The 19770-nt window shown below is 37.1% G+C and overlaps 1 protein-coding gene and 1 long non-coding RNA gene across 2 annotated transcripts in view; one reads left to right on the forward strand and one right to left on the reverse strand.

Moving 5' to 3' along the window:
* The window catches only part of pard3aa (par-3 family cell polarity regulator alpha, a), a 460595-nt gene that overhangs the window by 418791 nt on the left and 22034 nt on the right, over positions 1 to 19770 (reverse strand). The window lies entirely within an intron of this gene.
* LOC309508736 lies at positions 5746 to 9833 on the forward strand. Its single transcript, XR_014209704.1, has 2 exons — positions 5746 to 6073; positions 6640 to 9833. It is a non-coding gene; the product is annotated as an uncharacterized lncRNA (long non-coding RNA).

The raw sequence follows: 19770 nt of genomic DNA on the forward strand, positions 1-19770 counted from the left end.
AAATATTGTCCTATCCTAACAAACCATACATCAAATATTGTCCTATCCTGATAAACCATACATCAAATTGTCCTATCCTAAAAGCTTATTTATTCAGCTATCATATGATGTATAAATCTCAATTTCAAAAAATGGACCCATGTGACTGGTTTTGTGGTCCAGGGTCCCATATGTAGACATTTTCTTTAAGTTTTCAACATGCACTTTTATACCCTTTAAAAGTTTGAGGTCATTGTAATTTTATTTTTTTTAAGAAATAGATACTTTTATTCAGCAAGAATGCATTAAAATGACCAAAACTGACAGTAAAGACATTTATAATGTTACAAAGGATTTCTGTTTCAAATAAATGCTGTTCTTAACTTTCTATTAATTAAAGAAAAGTGGCTTCCACAAATGAAGAAGCGCAACAGTTTTCAACACTGATAATAATAAGAAATGTTTCCTGAGCATCAAAATCAGATTTGTCGGTATTTTGAGCATAAAGGATTTCTTTTTAAAAACGTTTACAAATCTTATTAACTCTATAAACGTTTGAATGTTAGTATAGTAGGTTTCAGGTTTGTCGACTCTGTAGTTATAATTTTCTTTATATAAAAACAACACAAGTCTATGATATGTCCTCATTTAGATAGCAAAGTAAACGTGTATGAGAGAGCAGTGTATGTGTAACACACAATGTTACAAAATAAAACATCGAGCCAAAACAAAAAACAAAAATAACACCAAACAAAACAACAAAGCAAAGAAAAAGCAAAAAAAAAAAAAAAAAAACAAACAAAGAAACAAAAACAAACCAACAACAACAACAAGAAAGCAACTAGTCAACACCACTGCCCAACTCAATGTGAAATTAAGACACAGTGTGTGAATATCGGGTCATGCTTGGGTTGCATGTCCTTCCAGGAGTGTGCAGTCAAGTAACTTAATGTGTTTTGCTTTGTATATTTAGCTTTGTCTGCTAATATTAACTGTACTGTGGGCGCTCCGCCAGCAGGACTGGCCCATTAGCACAGAGATCTATGTTTCCCAGCAGGAGCTCCAGTCACCGGCTGTACTGTAACCTCACAGCGAACACACAGACCGGAGAGAGAGAGAGAGAGAGAGAGAGAGAGAGAGAGAGAGAGCACGACCGGGGGAAAGTGATCTCCTGTGTGAAGGAAGGAGGAGGAGATTCTGTTCATCATGTTGCAAAGCTGTCAACCCACAGTTGACGAGTGAACAGTTCACCTCTTTAACTCTAGAATTAACACAAGCCCAAGAGTGTGTAGCGAGAATGTCACGCTAACAATGCATGCGCTAGCAGATAGCCATGGGGTTTCTTCAGCCGGGGGCATTTTTGACTTTATTACACTTAGTTACATATACTTTTTACTCTTACTATAACATTTTTCAGTAAAACATTTCTGACAGCACAGTATTTGTTTATACATTTTATAGATTTATATATTTTTTTTATATATAGAATCATTTTCTGGACCAAAAACAATGTCATTTTCATTAATTAATTAATTAAATTTATTTATTTATACAATAACTACAATTACATCTCTTTAAAAAGAATATATCATTTAAAATAAATATAATCATATATAATTATATAATATATACTTACTCAGTTATTTATTTCTCGCATATATTTAATAATCATAAAACCCTGAAAGAACACACACGTACAAATGATTTTCACCTACTGAACGTAGTATGATTGGTTAAGTGCTAGAATTGTTGCAAATGAACCATTAATCTTGGCTGTGATTGCTCCATTCAAAAGTAGGCTACTGCACATGGCAATCGACCAATTAAACTGCAGACTAAACATCAGTTCAGAAAATTCTATGTCAGGACATTAATGAAGGAGTTTCAAGATTTGGCATGTTCTAGAAACAGGTCCTACACCACGAAACCACTTCAGCACGCAGCAGTCAGCATTATCTCTCAGCGCATTTGTTTATTATTTCATAACCACGAGTTATGCATACCAGATTGAGGTTTAGACAATGCCAAGTGAAATTACAGCAAATGGAGCACAGCAAGGACGTGGACATATAGCACAATGCAAACTCTGACGAACGGTAAACTGTGATTATATTAGTCATAATGCAGTGTGCGGGTAATTATCGCTACATTTACCATAAACCATGACCACAATCATAACTGATGTATTATCGCCGTATTCCGCTTTCTTTTAAACGCTTTTACCCGTATACACACACACACACACTCGGGTTTGTTTTTCTTCTCACATCCCAACCCTGTTACTTGGCTTTCAGTAATGACATCATTTATTTATCTAACAAATGTGCCTTTCTTTCCTGAGAATACTGGTTTCAGCTTGGGCTGGGTTCACAAAATGTATTCTTTCAAGGTTTGGTAATGAAGTGCCTTGTCAAGAAAATGCGTGTAATGCCATAAAGCCAGGGTTTGCTGTATTCCAACATCACAGTCTTTGCGTGCACAAGCAAACTTAACTACAAATCATATGCATCAGACTCGTTTTCCACTGAAAAAGTACATAGCTTTTAAAGCATGTACTGTCCTTCCATATAATTAAAAAAACCACTCCTGTTGTGGAGCACATTTTGAGCTCTTTAAAATTGAAAACAAAAATTAATATAATTATGTATGTATTCCCATAGACATACTACCATAGACATAAGACAGGGTAGCGCCAAATTTTTTTTTTGACAGAAATGGATGGATGGGTGGGTGGGTGGGAGGATGGGTGGATGGATGGATGGGTGGGTGGGTGGGTGGATGGGTGGATGGGTGGATGATGGATGGATGGGTGGGTGGATGGATGGATGGATGGATGGGTGGGTGGATGGATGGGTGGATGGGTGGATGATGGATGGATGGATGGATGGATGGGTGGATGGGTGGATGGGTGGATGGATGGATGGATGGATGGATGGGTGGATGACGGATGGACGGATGGATGGATGGATGGATGGATGGATGGATGGATGGATGGATGGATGGATGGGTGGATGATGGATGGATGGATGGATGGATGGATGGGTGGATGGGTGGGTGGATGGATGGATGGATGGATGGATGGATGGATGGATGGATGGATGGATGATGGGTGGATGGATGGATGGATGGATGGATGGATGGATGGATGGATGGATGGATGGTGGGTGGATGGATGGATGGATGGATGGATGGATGGATGGATGGATGGATGGATGGATGATGGATGGATGATGGATGGATGGGTGGGTGGGTGGATGGGTGGATGATGGATGGATGGATGGATGGATGGATGGGTGGATGATGGATGGATGGGTGGGTGGGTGGATGGGTGGATGATGGATGGATGGATGGATGGATGGGTGGATGGGTGGGTGGATGGATGGATGGATGGATGGATGGATGATGGGTGGGTGGATGGGTGGATGATGGATGGATGGATGGATGGATGGATGGATGGATGGATGGATGGATGGATGGGTGGATGATGGATGGATGGGTGGGTGGGTGGGTGGATGGGTGGATGATGGATGGATGGATGGATGGATGGATGGATGGATGGATGGATGGATGGGTGGATGGGTGGATGGGTGGGTGGATGGGTGGATGGGTGGGTGGATGGGTGGATGGGTGGGTGGATGGGTGGATGGGTGGGTGGGTGGGTGGATGGATGGATGGATGGATGATGGGTGGGTGGGTGGATGGGTGGGTGGATGATGGATGGATGGGTGGGTGGGTGGATGGGTGGATGATGGATGGATGGATGGGTGGATGGGTGGATGGGTGGATGGATGGATGGATGGATGGATGGATGGATGGATGGATGGATGATGGGTGGGTGGGTGGATGGGTGGATGACGGATGGATGGATGGATGGATGGATGGATGGATGGATGATGGATGGATGGATGGATGGATGGATGGATGGATGGATGGATGGGTGGATGGATGGGTGGATGATGGATGGATGGGTGGGTGGGTGGATGGGTGGATGATGGATGGATGGATGGATGGATGGATTGGTGGATGGATGGATGGATGGATGGATGGATGGATGGATGGATGGATGGATGGATGGATGGATGGGTGGGTGGATGGATGGATGGATGGACGGACGGACGGACGGACGGACGGACGGACGGACGGACGGATGGATGGATGGATTGATTGATTCTGCCTAAAATGTTTTTGACAAAAGAAGATATTTTGAATGAGGAATGTCGGTACCCAGACAGTTGATAGAGACAATCGACTTCCATAGTTTTTTTTTTTCCAATGGTCTCCATCAACTGTCTGTTTACCGACATTCCTCATTCAAAATATCTTCCTTTGTGTTCAACAGAAGAAAGAAGCTCATACAGGTTTAGAACAACTTGAGGGTGAGTAAATGATGACAGAATTTTCATTTAGAAGTGAACTATACCTGTAACCTTTACCCTTCTTCTGAGAGCACACAAATAACTCTGCACTTTTTTCAATCTGTCTCTGTTTCTAGAAAGATCTGAGTTTTCTTTGAGTAACCGTGACCTTCAACTCCACTATAAGCAATCGTGCCAACATTTCAGTCGAAAGGGTATTGATAGCATCGCAGAAGGATAAGTGAGTGTTCATGGTCTAGAAATAGAAGGACTGGTTAAATGAAGAGAGAGAGAGAGAGAGAGAGAGAGAGACGAAGGAATGTCTCTACGGTTTCAAAGAAAACAAAAATGAACCCCATAATGGCATTAAATCCGGCAGGAGAGCTTCTGCGGTGTCGGATGCTTAACAGCGGACTCATATTCGTAACCCATTAGACGTCTACAGGTGTGATTGTGCTAAAATAAGCAGCACTGACGGAGACAACTGAATTATGTCTCACTTAATACAAAGTGAGAAAGTGTGCGACTGAAGAAGGCTGTACTCGCAGCTGAACTGAAATGTGCTCAAGGCTAAATTGCATTGACAATGGCGTCCTCTGAGGCCAGATGAAGAGCTGAGAGAATCAGCCTGTTAAAGTAAAGTGTGTCTGAATGAGGTGAACGTCAACACACACACACACACACACACACACACATGCACTAACTAAAAGGTGTCTGCCAAAGAATCCCGGGCACGGATCCAACATTCACAAGTCTGAGCGCAGGATGGAGCAGAAGAGAGGATTGGTGTAACAGTGAAAGAAGAAAAACAACAGAAAGGCAGAAAGCAAGCGAAATGCTTCGAAACTGAGGGGATGCAGCGGCACTAAAGCACAAGTGTTAACTCATAATGAGGTTGCAAGTAATGTATTTTTCTCATTTTCAATCTTAATTGTCAATTAAGTTGATTATATTAAAAAGTAAAACAACACTTTACAATAAGGTTCCATTTGTTAGCATTAGTTAACTAGTTAGCATGAACTAACAATGAAAAATACTCCTATACTTAATAAAAAAAAGTTGCATTTGTTATATAACTGAATGGACCTAAGCTAACATGAACTAACAATGAAGGTATTTTTATTAACTAACATTAAAGTCCACTGTAGTCAATCATTTTATCCCTTAAAACTCATCTTTGATCACCAAAATGACATATTTAAATGTTTTTTCCTGTGAAAATGTCTTAAAATAGTTTGAATGTAACTCTACACCCTTGCCTCATTTAGTATGCAGTTCTATGAATATGCAAATGAGCCCCGCCTCCACTCACTCACTCAGCTCAGAGATCCACTCGGTCAACTCATGACGAGTTCACACTGCACGATTTTCAAAGTAGTCGGGTCACTGTTCTTCTCACACTGCGTGACTATCTGCTGTGTTCACACTGAACGCTGGATCGGCGACAGGGGGTTTCACACTGCACGTCTTTACAAAAGAAAATAAAGTCTGGTCTGCAAACTACGAACTGACACTGCAAACTTTCACAAGCAAACACACGCGAGAAGTGATAAGGAAATAACGCAAATTACCATAATGCCTTTTAATTCCGAAATGAAACACATCATCATCATAGAATAAGTGTGTTCAAATATTTGTGTATAAATGGCATTTTAATGCATTTTTGAATAAATAAATAGATCTGCTCCTAAAAAAACAGATGTCACACCATTGACCCATCTACAAATAAAGACAGTCAAGTCAAGTCAAGTTTATTTGTATAGCGCTTTTCACAATACAGATTGTATCAAAGCAGCTTCACAGTATTAAATTAAAATAATACAACAAAATTAGTTTCAAGAGGAATTTATTGATTGATAAAATTAAATTAAATATCCCCAAAATATCCCCAACTGAGCAAGCCAAAGGCAACAGTGGCAAGGAACCGAAAAACTCCATCAGGTGACCTAATGGTGTCCTAAAACTCCATCAAGTGACCTAATGGTGTCCTAAAACTCCATCAGGTGACCTAATGGTGTCCTAAAACTCCATCAGGTGACCTAATGGTGTCCTAAAACTCCATCAGGTGACCTAATGGTGTCCTAAAACTCCATCAGGTGACCTAATGGTGTCCTAAAACTCCATCAGGTGACCTAATGGAGAAAAAAAAAACCTTGGGAGAACCCAGGCTCAGTCGGGGGCCAGTTCTCCTCTGGCATTTATGAGCTAGAGGCCGGATTGTAGTTTGAACTGTAGGATTATATGAATGCCTGGCTGAAGAGATGCGACTTTAATCTAGTTTTAAACTGGGAGAGCGAACAGTGAGAATTAAGTATTACAAGTAAACAAGTGTTTCCTTCTTTCATAAGAGGTGTATGACCACCTGAGTAGACAAACTGAGCTGCAGCAATATAAACCTCAACTGGTTTAACCAGTATTCCATTGTGTGAGATGAAAACCTCAGAAGCACAGAGAATCAGACCCGTCAGGGACGGAGAGAGGTAAGGAAAGGGCATTTTCCTCTGTGGACTCATAAATCTCAGCTCTGCACACACCAGGACGTGTCCAATGAAACAAACAAAGGAAGTGCACTTCACGAGCCGCTTCAAAGCTGACGTCTGGCTAAACGGGCCAATGGAGGGCTTGAAATGAAAGTACCATTAATTAAGCCACTGGAGGGTCAAACTGTAAAGAATCAGACAGAATCTTCAAAAGATAAATTACTTTCATGGTAACAGACAACAGATCCAGTCGATACAGCTTCACTTATAAAGTCACGATGAAATGTATTTTTTTGTGTGGAATATTTCATTATTAATCATAAATGATTTATTCATACACATCTTTTTTTTTTTATCTAGTTCCCGGTAATCTTGAATCAGAATAACTAACCCAGCATCTCTTCTCTTCTCTGATGACGAGGGCGGGGCAACCTGTCACTCACATGAGATCAGCCAATAGCAAACCACAACCATCCAATCAATTTCTAAGGACACAATCAAGCCCCGCCCTACATTTGTTCTCGTTCCAGAAGCGTTTCACTCGGATATACGGCACAATACAGAAGAAAAGACTAGCACAACTTCCATTTCATTTCGACGTTAGACTGAACAGCCTCCATGTAAACACCTCAAGCGATTTGTCCAAATGGAATTGATTGGATGGTTGTGGTTTGCTATTGGCTGATCTCATGTGAGTGACAGGTTGCCCCGCCCTCATGCCAGTAAACATGAAATAAGAATTTTGATTTCATGTTGACTTTAAGCCAGCAATCCGACAACACTGTAAAAATGATCAATAATTCACGGTGACATGCTGTATGTTACTTTAACTCATCAAAATAATTTGATTTCAGCTTTAAGTTATATGAGATTCAACTCGAAGTCTGTTTAATACAATTCAAGTTAAAATGACTTGTTCAGCCAATCTGATTTAGATGCATGTAAAAGTAGCATGTAATTTAGTCTATGTAAACATCAGTGGCGATATCAGGAACAGAACCGCTGAACTACACAACTAAACTAAATTGTGTCTCAAATGGAAAGGAAATCAAGAATTTGAAGAAGCCTGTTTTTTATTTATTTTATTGAAAAGTCAAGCGTTACGAAACCGGTTTCCCTCTGACAGAACTTAGTCACACTCTGGATGCTCAGATGCCCTCGAGCTTCGACTGGCACATGTTCACAGACCGCCATCAGTGTTATTACCTGTCAGAGCTTCTGTCTGTCTCCATAAAGGGCACGACTGAAACTCTTCATCCACGCTGGCATCCAGGAACAAACTCACTGACCCCTGACATATTCATGTGCTAATAACTCTTGACACGTCAGTGTTCATCCAAGATTTCCAGTGCGGCCTCAGCCATCTGACAGATCAATTCCCATAACAGAAGTTCCCTGGTGTTTTTGATGATCGTACCAGTATTTTGGACACGGATCCTGGCATAAATGAAGTTTTTTAGTGAAGCGTTCAAGCCTTCCACGGCCCGTTTCCTTTGATTCTGACGCCACTGTTCAGATACTCTAGATTAGACAAGCCTGAACGAATATTGGGAAGCATCTTTAAGATTTTCCTGTCAATGTAATACAATGTAGACGTGACTGTACACAATATTGTCAACTCAACACTCTAGTAAGCCTGTTTGGCATTGCACTGAACTGAGATATACTACTATATACACAGTCCTGTTAACCTATTGTGGCAGTACTTTGGTACAGTGATGTTTCAGATGGTTATACCATGGTACTTCTGACTATATAGTGTTTAGCAATAATAACAGACAGTATCGGTTGAAAAACCCACATATGTCGACCACTAATTAAGATATTCAAATGTATAATACCATTGTACACCAAAAATATTCAAAGAATACGTTGGAATGACCAATTGCATTGTAACTGAGAGCTAATATTCATCATGATCAGCGGTCGAGTGTGTGTTTTACTGAGCTTATGAACTGAGCTTGTCCTTATGATGAAAGCAAACACCCTCAAATGTCTCACGCTCGTCTGTAATTACACACTTTCTGCAAATCCCACACTTTTAAACACACCCTTACACATTCCCTAGACCATGATGGACCAACACATACATGATCGTCCTATACAACATAAACTTCTGTTTACTATGATACATGTAATACTGATGACTCTGCCAAGTGTGAGGCAAGATTCTGGACTAATATCATAGTAACACCAACCGGCAGATCTGAATCATCTCATTTCCAATGAATAAAAATAAAACAATCCCATTTTTTCAGAGAAAGAGAAAACGCAGGCTTGTGGGGGGAAAAGACACCCCCCCACACACACACACACACACCCACACCCACACACAGAGCTGATGAGAAATGTGTTCATTCAAAAGTCAGCAAAGTAAAAAATAAATTAATATACTTTAATACATTTCTATGCTATGCAATTAAACAACACATTATTTCAAAAGAAATGAAGTAGTTGAAGTTTATACATTTATAGTGGAAAAAATTATATTCACTTTTTACAACTCAATCAATATCAGACTGTTAAAATCAATTCCCAACCTAAAAATTGTTCTCCCTGAATCATATTTTACATTACTGAAATGTTGCAAATGTAATTTTGTGTTGACTTTAATGCTGCTCCAACCCTGTAATCTGAATAACACTGATAATAATCAGAAATGTTTCTTGAGCATCAAATCATCATATTAGAATGATTTCTGAAGGATCATGTGACACTGAAGACTGGAGTAATGATGCTGAGAATCCAGCTTAAAATCACATGAATAAATTACATTTTATAATATATTCACATAGAAAACAGCCTGTTTTGAATTGTAATAATATTTCACAATATAACTGATTTGATTAGATTTTTGATCAAATAAATGCAGCCTTGATGAGCAGAAGAGACCTCTCTCAAAACATTAAAAAATATTTACTGACCCCAAACTTTAGAATGATAATATCCTCCTAATTCTGTATTTGAGATTCGCAAACAAAACATACAAAGCTCGACTTTCAAAGATGTTTAAATAGCATCTCATTTCAATAGCAGACGCATCATTAGATTTGGTTAGACCCAGTTCGACTGTCCATTTCAAAGAACTGATTCAAAACTCCTATTCACATAATTAGATATATTGGCTAGCCCTATTTGAAATCATATATACTGAATATTCAATAATGTCGCCCAGCCCCAAAACTGCTTTTTTTTGCAGTTTCATTGCCAGAATCACAAATCACCTTCCGTTCAAAAGGCTCTTCAAATGCCAAGGAAATCACATCTTGACAGTCATGTCCACCCGTCTCAGATACAAACCGCTTTATCAACAAAAGCTTGGAAAAAAAGCAAAGGGTTTTTCTGGCACTGGCTTTGCTTTGACCGTGGCCATTAGTGTCAGTGTGTGACAGATGAGTAACCCAATCCCACACAGGCCAGGACCACCAGCAAACGACAGGAGAGACGGTGAATGAGTGTGTGTGAGAGAGAGAGAGAGTGAGCGAGCGAGTCAGTGATGGCCGTTACACACGCGTGGCCAGGCCTGTGAGGAAGAGGATGGTACTGAGCCACAGGGCATCTCTCCAGGCCGTCAGAACACACTCACACACACACAAAGCTCAGTGTTTGGGTCTCGTCCAGACCTCCCGACAGCGGCTGGCACAGCATGAGGGACTGTGTGTGTGTGTGTGTGTGTGTGTGTGTGTGTGTGTGTGTGTGTGTGTGTGTGTGTGTGTGTGTGTGTGTGTGTGTGTGTGTGTGTGTGTGTGTGTGTGTGTGTGTGTGTGTGTGTGTGTGTGTCAAGAGGGCGCTATTGAACGGGACAGGCTCAGGCAAGAGGTCTAGAAGGAGTCTCGCTGATGAGGTGAAAAATGCACAACAGGCTGGAAATGTTTCATTTATAACAAGAAAAATTAAGTCTTTGAACAACTTTGATGCATCATTCTAATTATTTAATTAAACATTAAAATAGGAAATTAGCATAATTAGTTACAGACTTTCAGCTGTTTGCAATGAACAAATCAAACACAAGTCATTGAAATAGCTCAACACAACAAATGTGTCGAGTGGTTTCCGAAAATTCTACTGAAAATGCAACTTTTAATTCTTAGTGTAAAATGTAAGTCACCTAATATTAACTTCTTGTTTATTATACTGTTGTATATAATTGATATCACATATTCTGGAAAACCGTACTCTTGCTCGTGTGGTATTGCTCCAAACAAACACACAGTAGAGACATTAGAGTCTCTGCAACACTGATGTTTCGCTCCTGAATGAATCCGTGTTTTGAACAAATCGGACTAATGAATGTCTCAATAATCTTAATCAGAATGACTTCTGAAGGATCATGTGACACTGAAGACTGGAGTAATGATGCTGAGAATTAAAGAAGCTTTGCATTACAGGTCTAAATTACATTTTAAAATATATTACAATAGAAAACTGACATTATGATGTGTAATAATATTTGACAATATTACAGTTTTTACAGACCTCTTTCAGAAACATTAAAAAGTCTTATCCACCCCATCTTTTGGACGGGAGTGTATATTTATCTTTGATTCGTTTGAGAGGTCTGTAATGCTTTATAACGTCAGGCGTGTGTTAGTTCAGTGTCACGCTGAAGGCCTGTAGAGTTCGGGTCAGTGTGTCAAACAGGGATTTTACCGTGATAAAGATGACAGGAAATCCAACACTTGTGAGTAACTGAAGAATTCCAGCAGAGAAAACAACTCACTCACAGCTGTCACTCAATTCACTTCACACACTGTACTTAAACACACACACACACACAAACAAAGATGATGAAATCTTAAAAACGGCAAACATTTTTGCATATTTCAAAAGGAGTTTACAGCTCCTTTAACCAAATGCTAATCCTGAATCTAAAGGAAATAAATATAAAAACATAAATCTGTTTTTGTAAATGTGCAGTATGTGCGTGACGGCATATGATAAATGTGTCACGATATTTAACGCACATATGGCTTTCCCATCACACTGTGACAGCTCGATTAATATGATTTTGATGAAAAGCATGATGTTCATGCCATGCGTTTTGCCTGTGAATCGAGGACGGAGGGGATGAATGACAGGAGCGGGGGGGAACCGGTTCGTGCTTCACAGATGACTGGCAGAAAAGCGTGTGTGTGTTGGCGGAGAGAGAGGATACATGTCATTTTGTGGGAGTGTAAAGAAGACAGAATCAGCAGGTCTGAACTGGTGCTGAACACACTGGTGCTCGGAGACGAGCGGGGAGATGTGTGCAGGGGTGCAGAACTAATTCAGTAAATCACTGAGAGTATGATTACAGCTGACGTGATTAAGTAATTGTGAATAGTGTTTATTACATGCACTGCATTAAGATTTGCATCAAAACTACATCACAGAAACATCTGTTGAGATCAATGGCAAAGCAGAAGTTTTTTTAATTAGTCAATAATGATATTCAGTCCTAATGAGCAAGTTTAAGCACTGATCCAGAGATTATTGTTTTATTTTCCATGTCTGTTCACAGTGACATGAAACACATCGTTGGGATATTTTCTTTATATACACAACCTTTCAGAACACTGGGGTCAATAAGATTTGTTTATTTGAAAGAAATTAATATTTTTATATAGCAAGGACGTATTAAATTGTTCAGAAGTGACAGTAAATACATTTACAAAGTTACAAAAGATTCAAATAAAAGCGGTTCTTTTGAACTTGCTACGGATGTGCGATATATCGGCCACCATATCGGTATCGGCAGATATATGTTCATTTTTAACGTCATCGTTATCGGCCCAATAAGAACATTTGGATGATATATTAAAGCTGATAAATAATGGATTAGTTCCTTCAGCTGAGACACTTCAGATGTGAACTGTTCACCATTATGGTTTTGAATTGCTTGAAATATGATGGGAATCACTTCAAAAAGGGAAATACAGTTCAGTGCAACATGTGCAGCGCAAGTCTGTCATATAGGCTTCATAAAATTATAATGAGAACATCATAATTGTGTACTTGAGACATGGCTTTAAATGGTGAGACTTTTGTTTTTGTAATCAAGCTTTTAAAAATGTTATAAAAATTTGGATTTAGATTTAAATCGCCAATATCGGTTATCGGCTTTCAAATATAAAGGATTATCGGTTATCGTATCGGCCAAAAATTTCTTATCGGAGCATCACTAGAACTTTCTATTCAGTATAGAGTCCTGAAAAATAAGATGTATTTTATTATTATTAAAAAATATATATAATAAAATGTATCTTTCACAAAAATATGAATCAGAACAACTATTTTTAACACTGATAATAATCAGAAATGTTTCTAGAACAGCACATCAGCAAATCAGAATGATTTCTGATGGATCATGTGACACTGCATTAGCATAAGAGACCTTTTACAACAACAACAACATTACACGTACCGAACAAAAACAACTGGGTTTCTGCAACCTCAAACTTTTCAATAGTAGTAATTTTAACTTAAGTAAATTTAGGGACAGTTCTCGGTGTGTTTAGAATTTTACATTAAAAAAATATGGCATACAGTTATATTGCACCAAATTCTGTTAATCGGAAATGAATAATTGTGATTACGATGTCAAAATAAATAACTGATAATGCCATAATCATGCAGCCCTAGATGTGTAATCTCTCTCTCTATCTCGTTCAAACACAGTTGAGGAATGTATGAGTCTCCTTGGATCTAATCGTAGGAAACGATGACAAGCCCTCCCGTTCGTTCGTTCGTTCGTTCGTTCGTTCAGGGCTGATGACAGAGGGAGGGAACCGTCATCGTTCACCATCTCTCTGATGCCAGAGCAGAGCAAAAGCCTGCGTGAAATAATAAAACCTGTTCTGTCAAAGCAATAACTCTCTCTTAAGCGCTGAATGGGGAGCACAACAAAAGGAAGGATTTTTGTTTCTCTCCAACAAAGGAAAAGGAAGGATATCGTTGAAAGCGATTCATGATGGTGTCGTTTGGTAAATTCATCAGCTACTATTACCAGGGGCAGTGAATGGATCTTTGCACGTCGATTAATTGCAATGGGATTGACTGTAGAGATCAGCATCAGGGAATTAAATCATTAGTGCAATCATTACATTATCATTTAATAGCGCATCATCTTCTGTACTGTACACGTCACAGTGATTCATTGAGTTTCTTCACTGCTGTGAATGTGCAGAGGCTTGCAAACGCCTTCCCTGCTGCTGATCTTCAACGCCATATTTTACACGAGTTAGTTTGTTGTCTGTATTGAATGTAACCCAATAAAAAGACGGTTTACCATGAAATAATGGAATATCTTTCCACTGAGCTGTTCTTGTGGCTGCACACAGACACATAATACAACCGTGTGTACCATTCACAAACAAATTACTCTTAAATGAGCGATTCTTTTTAGTGACTCTTATGAGCGATTCTTTTCAGTGACTCATTCACAAGCATCATTCGTTTGTTTATGTACATGTTACGCATGTTTAGAACCAGTGCTCTTTATAGTGAATCAAAAACATACAGTACAGCCCAACTGGTGCAGCTTGATTCACAAACTAATGACTCTTATGAACAGTTCTTTTCAGTGAATGAAAAAAAAAACAGCACAACTATAGTAGTGTAGCCTGATTCACAAATAGAACGACTCTTATGAACGGTTCTTTTTAGTGAATGAAAGCATACAGAGCAACCAGTGTAGTCTGATTCACAAACGATTGACTCCATGAGCGGTTCTTCTTAGAGAATCAAACACATACAGAACAACCAATTAAGCCTGAATCGCAAACGATTGACTCTTATGAGCAATTATTTTTAGTGACTCATTCACAAGCATCATTCGTTTGTTTATGTACATGTTACACATGTTTAGAACCAGTGTTCTTTATAGAAACATACAGTACAGCACAACTGGTGAAGCTTGATTCACAAATAGAACGACTCTTATGAACGGTTCTTCTTAGTGAATCAAACGCATACAGAACAACCTTGTGAGTGGTTCATTTATTAAATAGTTAAACAAGATGAGAGTAACTGCTTTGAATCAGTCTGAAACAGAGCCTTGTATAAATACAGTATACAATATAACTGAAATAAACCCTGATGAATCAGAACCAAGTCAAACAAAAACTAAATTAAATCGATTCGAGAGGTTGTGATGTATATAGTGTAAGCTCATCTGCAACGTCACTGAAACATTCCCTATCAAACCTTTAGCAAACGTTTTCACAACATTTGCACTTTCAATTTCAATCTGTTATATTTTTAGTGAGTCAAACACATCCAGCACAACCAAGCTTGATTCACAAACGAATCACTCCAAGAAGAATCGCTCATAAGTGAATCAAACACATACAGCACAGCAGACAAACTCACAAACAAATGAATCCTATGAGCGGATCTTTTTACTGAATCAAAAATAAAGCACAACTAGTGTAAGCCTGATTCAAAACAAATGACTCAAAGTAGTGGTGCTTTTAATAAATAGATGAACTAGATGCCTTGTATAATACAGCATTATTTCACATATGTGACCCTGGACCACCAAACCAGTCACATGGGTCAATTTTTTGAAAATGAGGTTTATACATCATATGAAATCTGAATAAATAAGCTTTCCATTGATGTATGGTTTGTTAGGATAGGGCAATATTTGGTCGAGATACAACTATTGGAAAATCTGGAATCTGAGGGTGCAAAAAAATCTAAACATTGAGAAAATCTCCTTTAAAGTTGTTCATTTATGTTCACGATTGTGCAGCATTCACTCACAGAAATAAATGTTTTATATATTTACGGTTGGAAATTTACCAAATATCTTCATGGAACATGATCTTTACTTAATATCCTAATGATTTTGGGCATAAAAGAAAAATCGATAATTTTGATCATACAATGTATTGTTGGCGATTGCCACAAATATACCCGTGTGACATGTGACTGGTGACGTGATCCAGGGTCACATATAACCAATATAGACTAATATATCTGAAATATACCCAAATAAATCAGAATCAAATCAAACTGAGATGGAAATTACAGTAAATCGAACTGAGAGGTTGTGAATCAGAAAATCTGACAGACGTACACAGTTCAAGCTTATCTGCAATGTCAATAAAACATTTCCTCTCAAATCTTTAACAAATGTTTTCACAACATTTGCACTTTCAATTTGCATCTGTTCCTCTATAGATGTTTATTAGAAGGTAATATGCAAAGCATGCAATATATATATAAAATCTGAAAGCATTCTGTCGTTTGAAAATGCAGTAATGAATGTGAATGTACATGTTGGAATCAATATTGAGAGGTTCGGCATGAAAGAAAGGATGAAAAACTATAAAAAGAGCACATATATTATCCAGCATCCAGAGAGATAACCTCCGAGATCTCCGAGATATTTACTGTACACAGAGTCTAGCCAGCGAGTCTCTTATCAGGGAGGTCTGTCCTATTCTGAATAACATCTATCCTCCTCCTCCTCGTCGTCTTTAATCTCCTATCAGTGACGAGATGTTCTCCTTGCTCCCACACACACACACACACCAGTTAACACACTCCACCAACGGCCCAGGGAACACACAAACACATCATCTCACTTCAGGGAATACAACCTGGAAAAACAGGATAACTGCTTCTGAAGCGTGAACATGGATCTGGCTGATCTGTTGTCAGTTTTGGCCCCATCTTTATTTTTTCTCTTCATAAGTATATAATAAGGCACCAAGTTATTTTAATGTAACGTGTAATCGCTTGTGATGTTTTCAGCATGTGACAGGTCAGGTGATGGTCCGTGCAATGCAAACAAAACACTGAAAACTTTACATAATGATAGAGCATTCCGCTTCAGAGGACAGGACTGTCTCTACACATTACTAAATGTATGAACATGTTTCTGGCAAATTGCATCCATACATTTGGCTTCAGATTAAAGGGATAACTGGGTGTTTCTGCAACTACAGGCCCAGGGGGGGCTTTTTTTATTTTACTATATAACATTGCCATAAAACTGTCTTCATCATTTATTTTTATTACTTTTAATCTTCAAATATGAAATTCCATCACAAACCTAATGACTTACAAAGAGGAACATAAATTAGTTTGATGTTTATTGCATGGAAATTGTTTATGTCAATCTTTATTTTCCAAATAAGCGATTAAGTTTTTGCTTCCAAGGAAAAAACAGAGACGTGTAAAAAAAAAACCGAAAGAAACATGAGGATAAACGTCATTTGTGTGCATGATATATTTTTACTGGGTGTCATTTCCAATCAAGCTGTAATGATACAAATTATGTAAAAAGTGTGAAAGTTTTTCATTTTGTGTTTGAAATCCAGTACAGGCCAAAAGTTTGGACACATTACTATTTTTAATGTTTTTGAAAGAAGTTTCTTCTGCTCATCAAGCCTGCATTTATTTGATCAAAAATACAGAAAAAAATGTAATATTGTGATATATTTTTACAATTTAAAATAATTGGTTTTCAATTTATTATACTTTAAATTATCATTTATTTCTGTGATGCAAAGCTGAATTTTCAGGATCATTACTCCAGTCTATCACATGATCCTTTAGAAATCATTCTAATATGATGATTCATTATCAAAGTTGGAAACAGTTCTGCTGCTTAATATTTTTTCATAACCTGTGATACTTTTTTAGGATACTTTGATGAATAAAAAGTTTTAAAAAATATAAATAATAATAATAATAATAACAATAATTAATAAATAAATAAAAAAGAAGCAAATGTTTTAAAAATAGAAATCTTTTGTTACAACAATATCCACTACTGGTCAGTCATTTGGGGTCAGTAATTTTTTTCTTTCTTTTTTTTGAAATAAATCAATACTTTTATTCAGCAAGGATGTGTTAAACTGATAAAAAGTGATAGTAAAGAAGATTTATATTATTAGAAAATATTTTTTTTTATTTTGAATAAATGCAGTTCTTTTTAACCTTTTATTCATTAAATATATTAGGCAGCAGAACTGTGTCCAACACTCATAATAAATCAGAATATTAGAATGATTTCTAAAGGATCATGTGATAGACTGGAGTAATGATCCTGAAAATTCAGCTTTGCATCACAGAAATAAATGATCATTTAAAGTATAATGAATTGAAAACCAATTATTTTAAATTGTAATAATATATCACAATATAAAAAAAAAAAAATCTGTAGTTTTGATCAAATAAATGCAGGCTTGATGAGCAGAAGAAACTTCTTTCAAAAACTTTAAAAATAGTAATGTGTCCAAACTTTTGGCCTGTACTGTATATAAAATGCTAGCAAAAAAATAAATAAAAAAAATTACATTGAAATATGAAATGAAATAATAAAAGTTAAACAGATTCAGAAAAGATTGTAAAGCTGTTTGGATGTTCTAGAATCCTAAAAATGTCTCAGACACGCCAGAAAGCTTCAGCTTCATTAGCACTCGTGTGAAAACTCCTTTCTCTGACCTCGCGTCACTATAATAGCTGGCAAACAAGCCTGACGTCGAGCATTTTCTCCACATTCCTGTTGAATCGGTTCATTAGTTCAAAAACAGCTGTCAGTCATGAAGAAAAATAGATTATAAAAGTAAAGTCTTGCATGTATGAACATTGCTTGTACGCACACAAACCACAGACATGAACATAAAAGTGTGAGAGTAACGGTTTGGCCAACAGTTACACAAAGTCCTTAACATGATGACACAACAATGACTTCATTTAATGAGTGAATAAAATCCAGACCAGTAAAACCGATCAGCATAACAGGCAAACAATGACACTGAGAAGCTGATATGAGACGCTGGCGGACTGACTCTGAGTGTGGAAACACTATTAATCTGTTTCATAACTCCAGGGATCCATCCAGATACGCATGACAACTGAGCCTGCAGAAATCACACACACACACACACACACACACACACACGTCCCAAACGTGGCTAATTAGTCTTTCATGCCAACTACTGTCGCTCATGGGTAGATCTGTGCTCATGTTGTTCACTAAAACAAAAACTTAGTCAGAAATTATTTTTAGTAATTGAAATAAAACTGAAACAAATTTTTAAATTAAATGAAACACCCGAACTTAATTATTTATATTTTTTTTATTAAAAATGTTGCCTTCGTCACTAACAGAAATAAACAAGCTGAAATACAAAAGTTAGGCAAACTAAAATTGAAATATAATTAATAAATACTGTATTACAACTATAGAAATACTATACTTATATAATAAATATGAATAATACTTCTACTAATAATAATTATAATATAAAATTAAATTATAATATTATATAATAATACAAAAATAACAATATGGATATTATAAAAATCAGTGTTTATTTTATATCAATTTTGTTTAATATACTTATATTTTTACTTATATTTAATGATAATATATTTATATTAATTATAAAAAATAAAACAATATATATTTAATGTAATAAAATAATATAATTCTATACTATCATACTAATAATATATAATACCATTGTGATAGATGGATGGATCCAAAAAATAAAACAAAATAAAAAAATATGATTATAAAAATATCCCAAATGTTGTTAATTAACAATTAAATTTAATATATTTATACTTTTAAAATGTATATATTATATTTAATATATAAAAAAAAAACAATTTATTTTAATTTATTAACATTTGAATAATTATTAAATTTATTAAAAAGAAAAACACTATTTAAGTAATATATAAACAATTGACAGACACGCGACTGCACATAATATAATCCTAACAATTTCAAGTGAGAATAAGTAACTTCCACTGCTTCCGATTCTGGGATTCAGACTTGAAGAGCCTTGAGGTCATTCTTGAAGTAACATCAGAGTGTGAGTGTGTGATGCGCACGCATTCATGTCTGCAGGTCACAGAGGTCACCGCAGGGTCAGGAACACACACACCACAACACACACCACAACCAGCTTCAACTCACTGCAATGACACACACAGAACTGTGATGAGGG

The sequence above is a fragment of the Leuciscus leuciscus genome, assembly GCF_965113295.1.
Source record: "Leuciscus leuciscus genome assembly, chromosome: 11".
Classification (NCBI taxonomy): domain Eukaryota; kingdom Metazoa; phylum Chordata; class Actinopteri; order Cypriniformes; family Leuciscidae; genus Leuciscus; species Leuciscus leuciscus.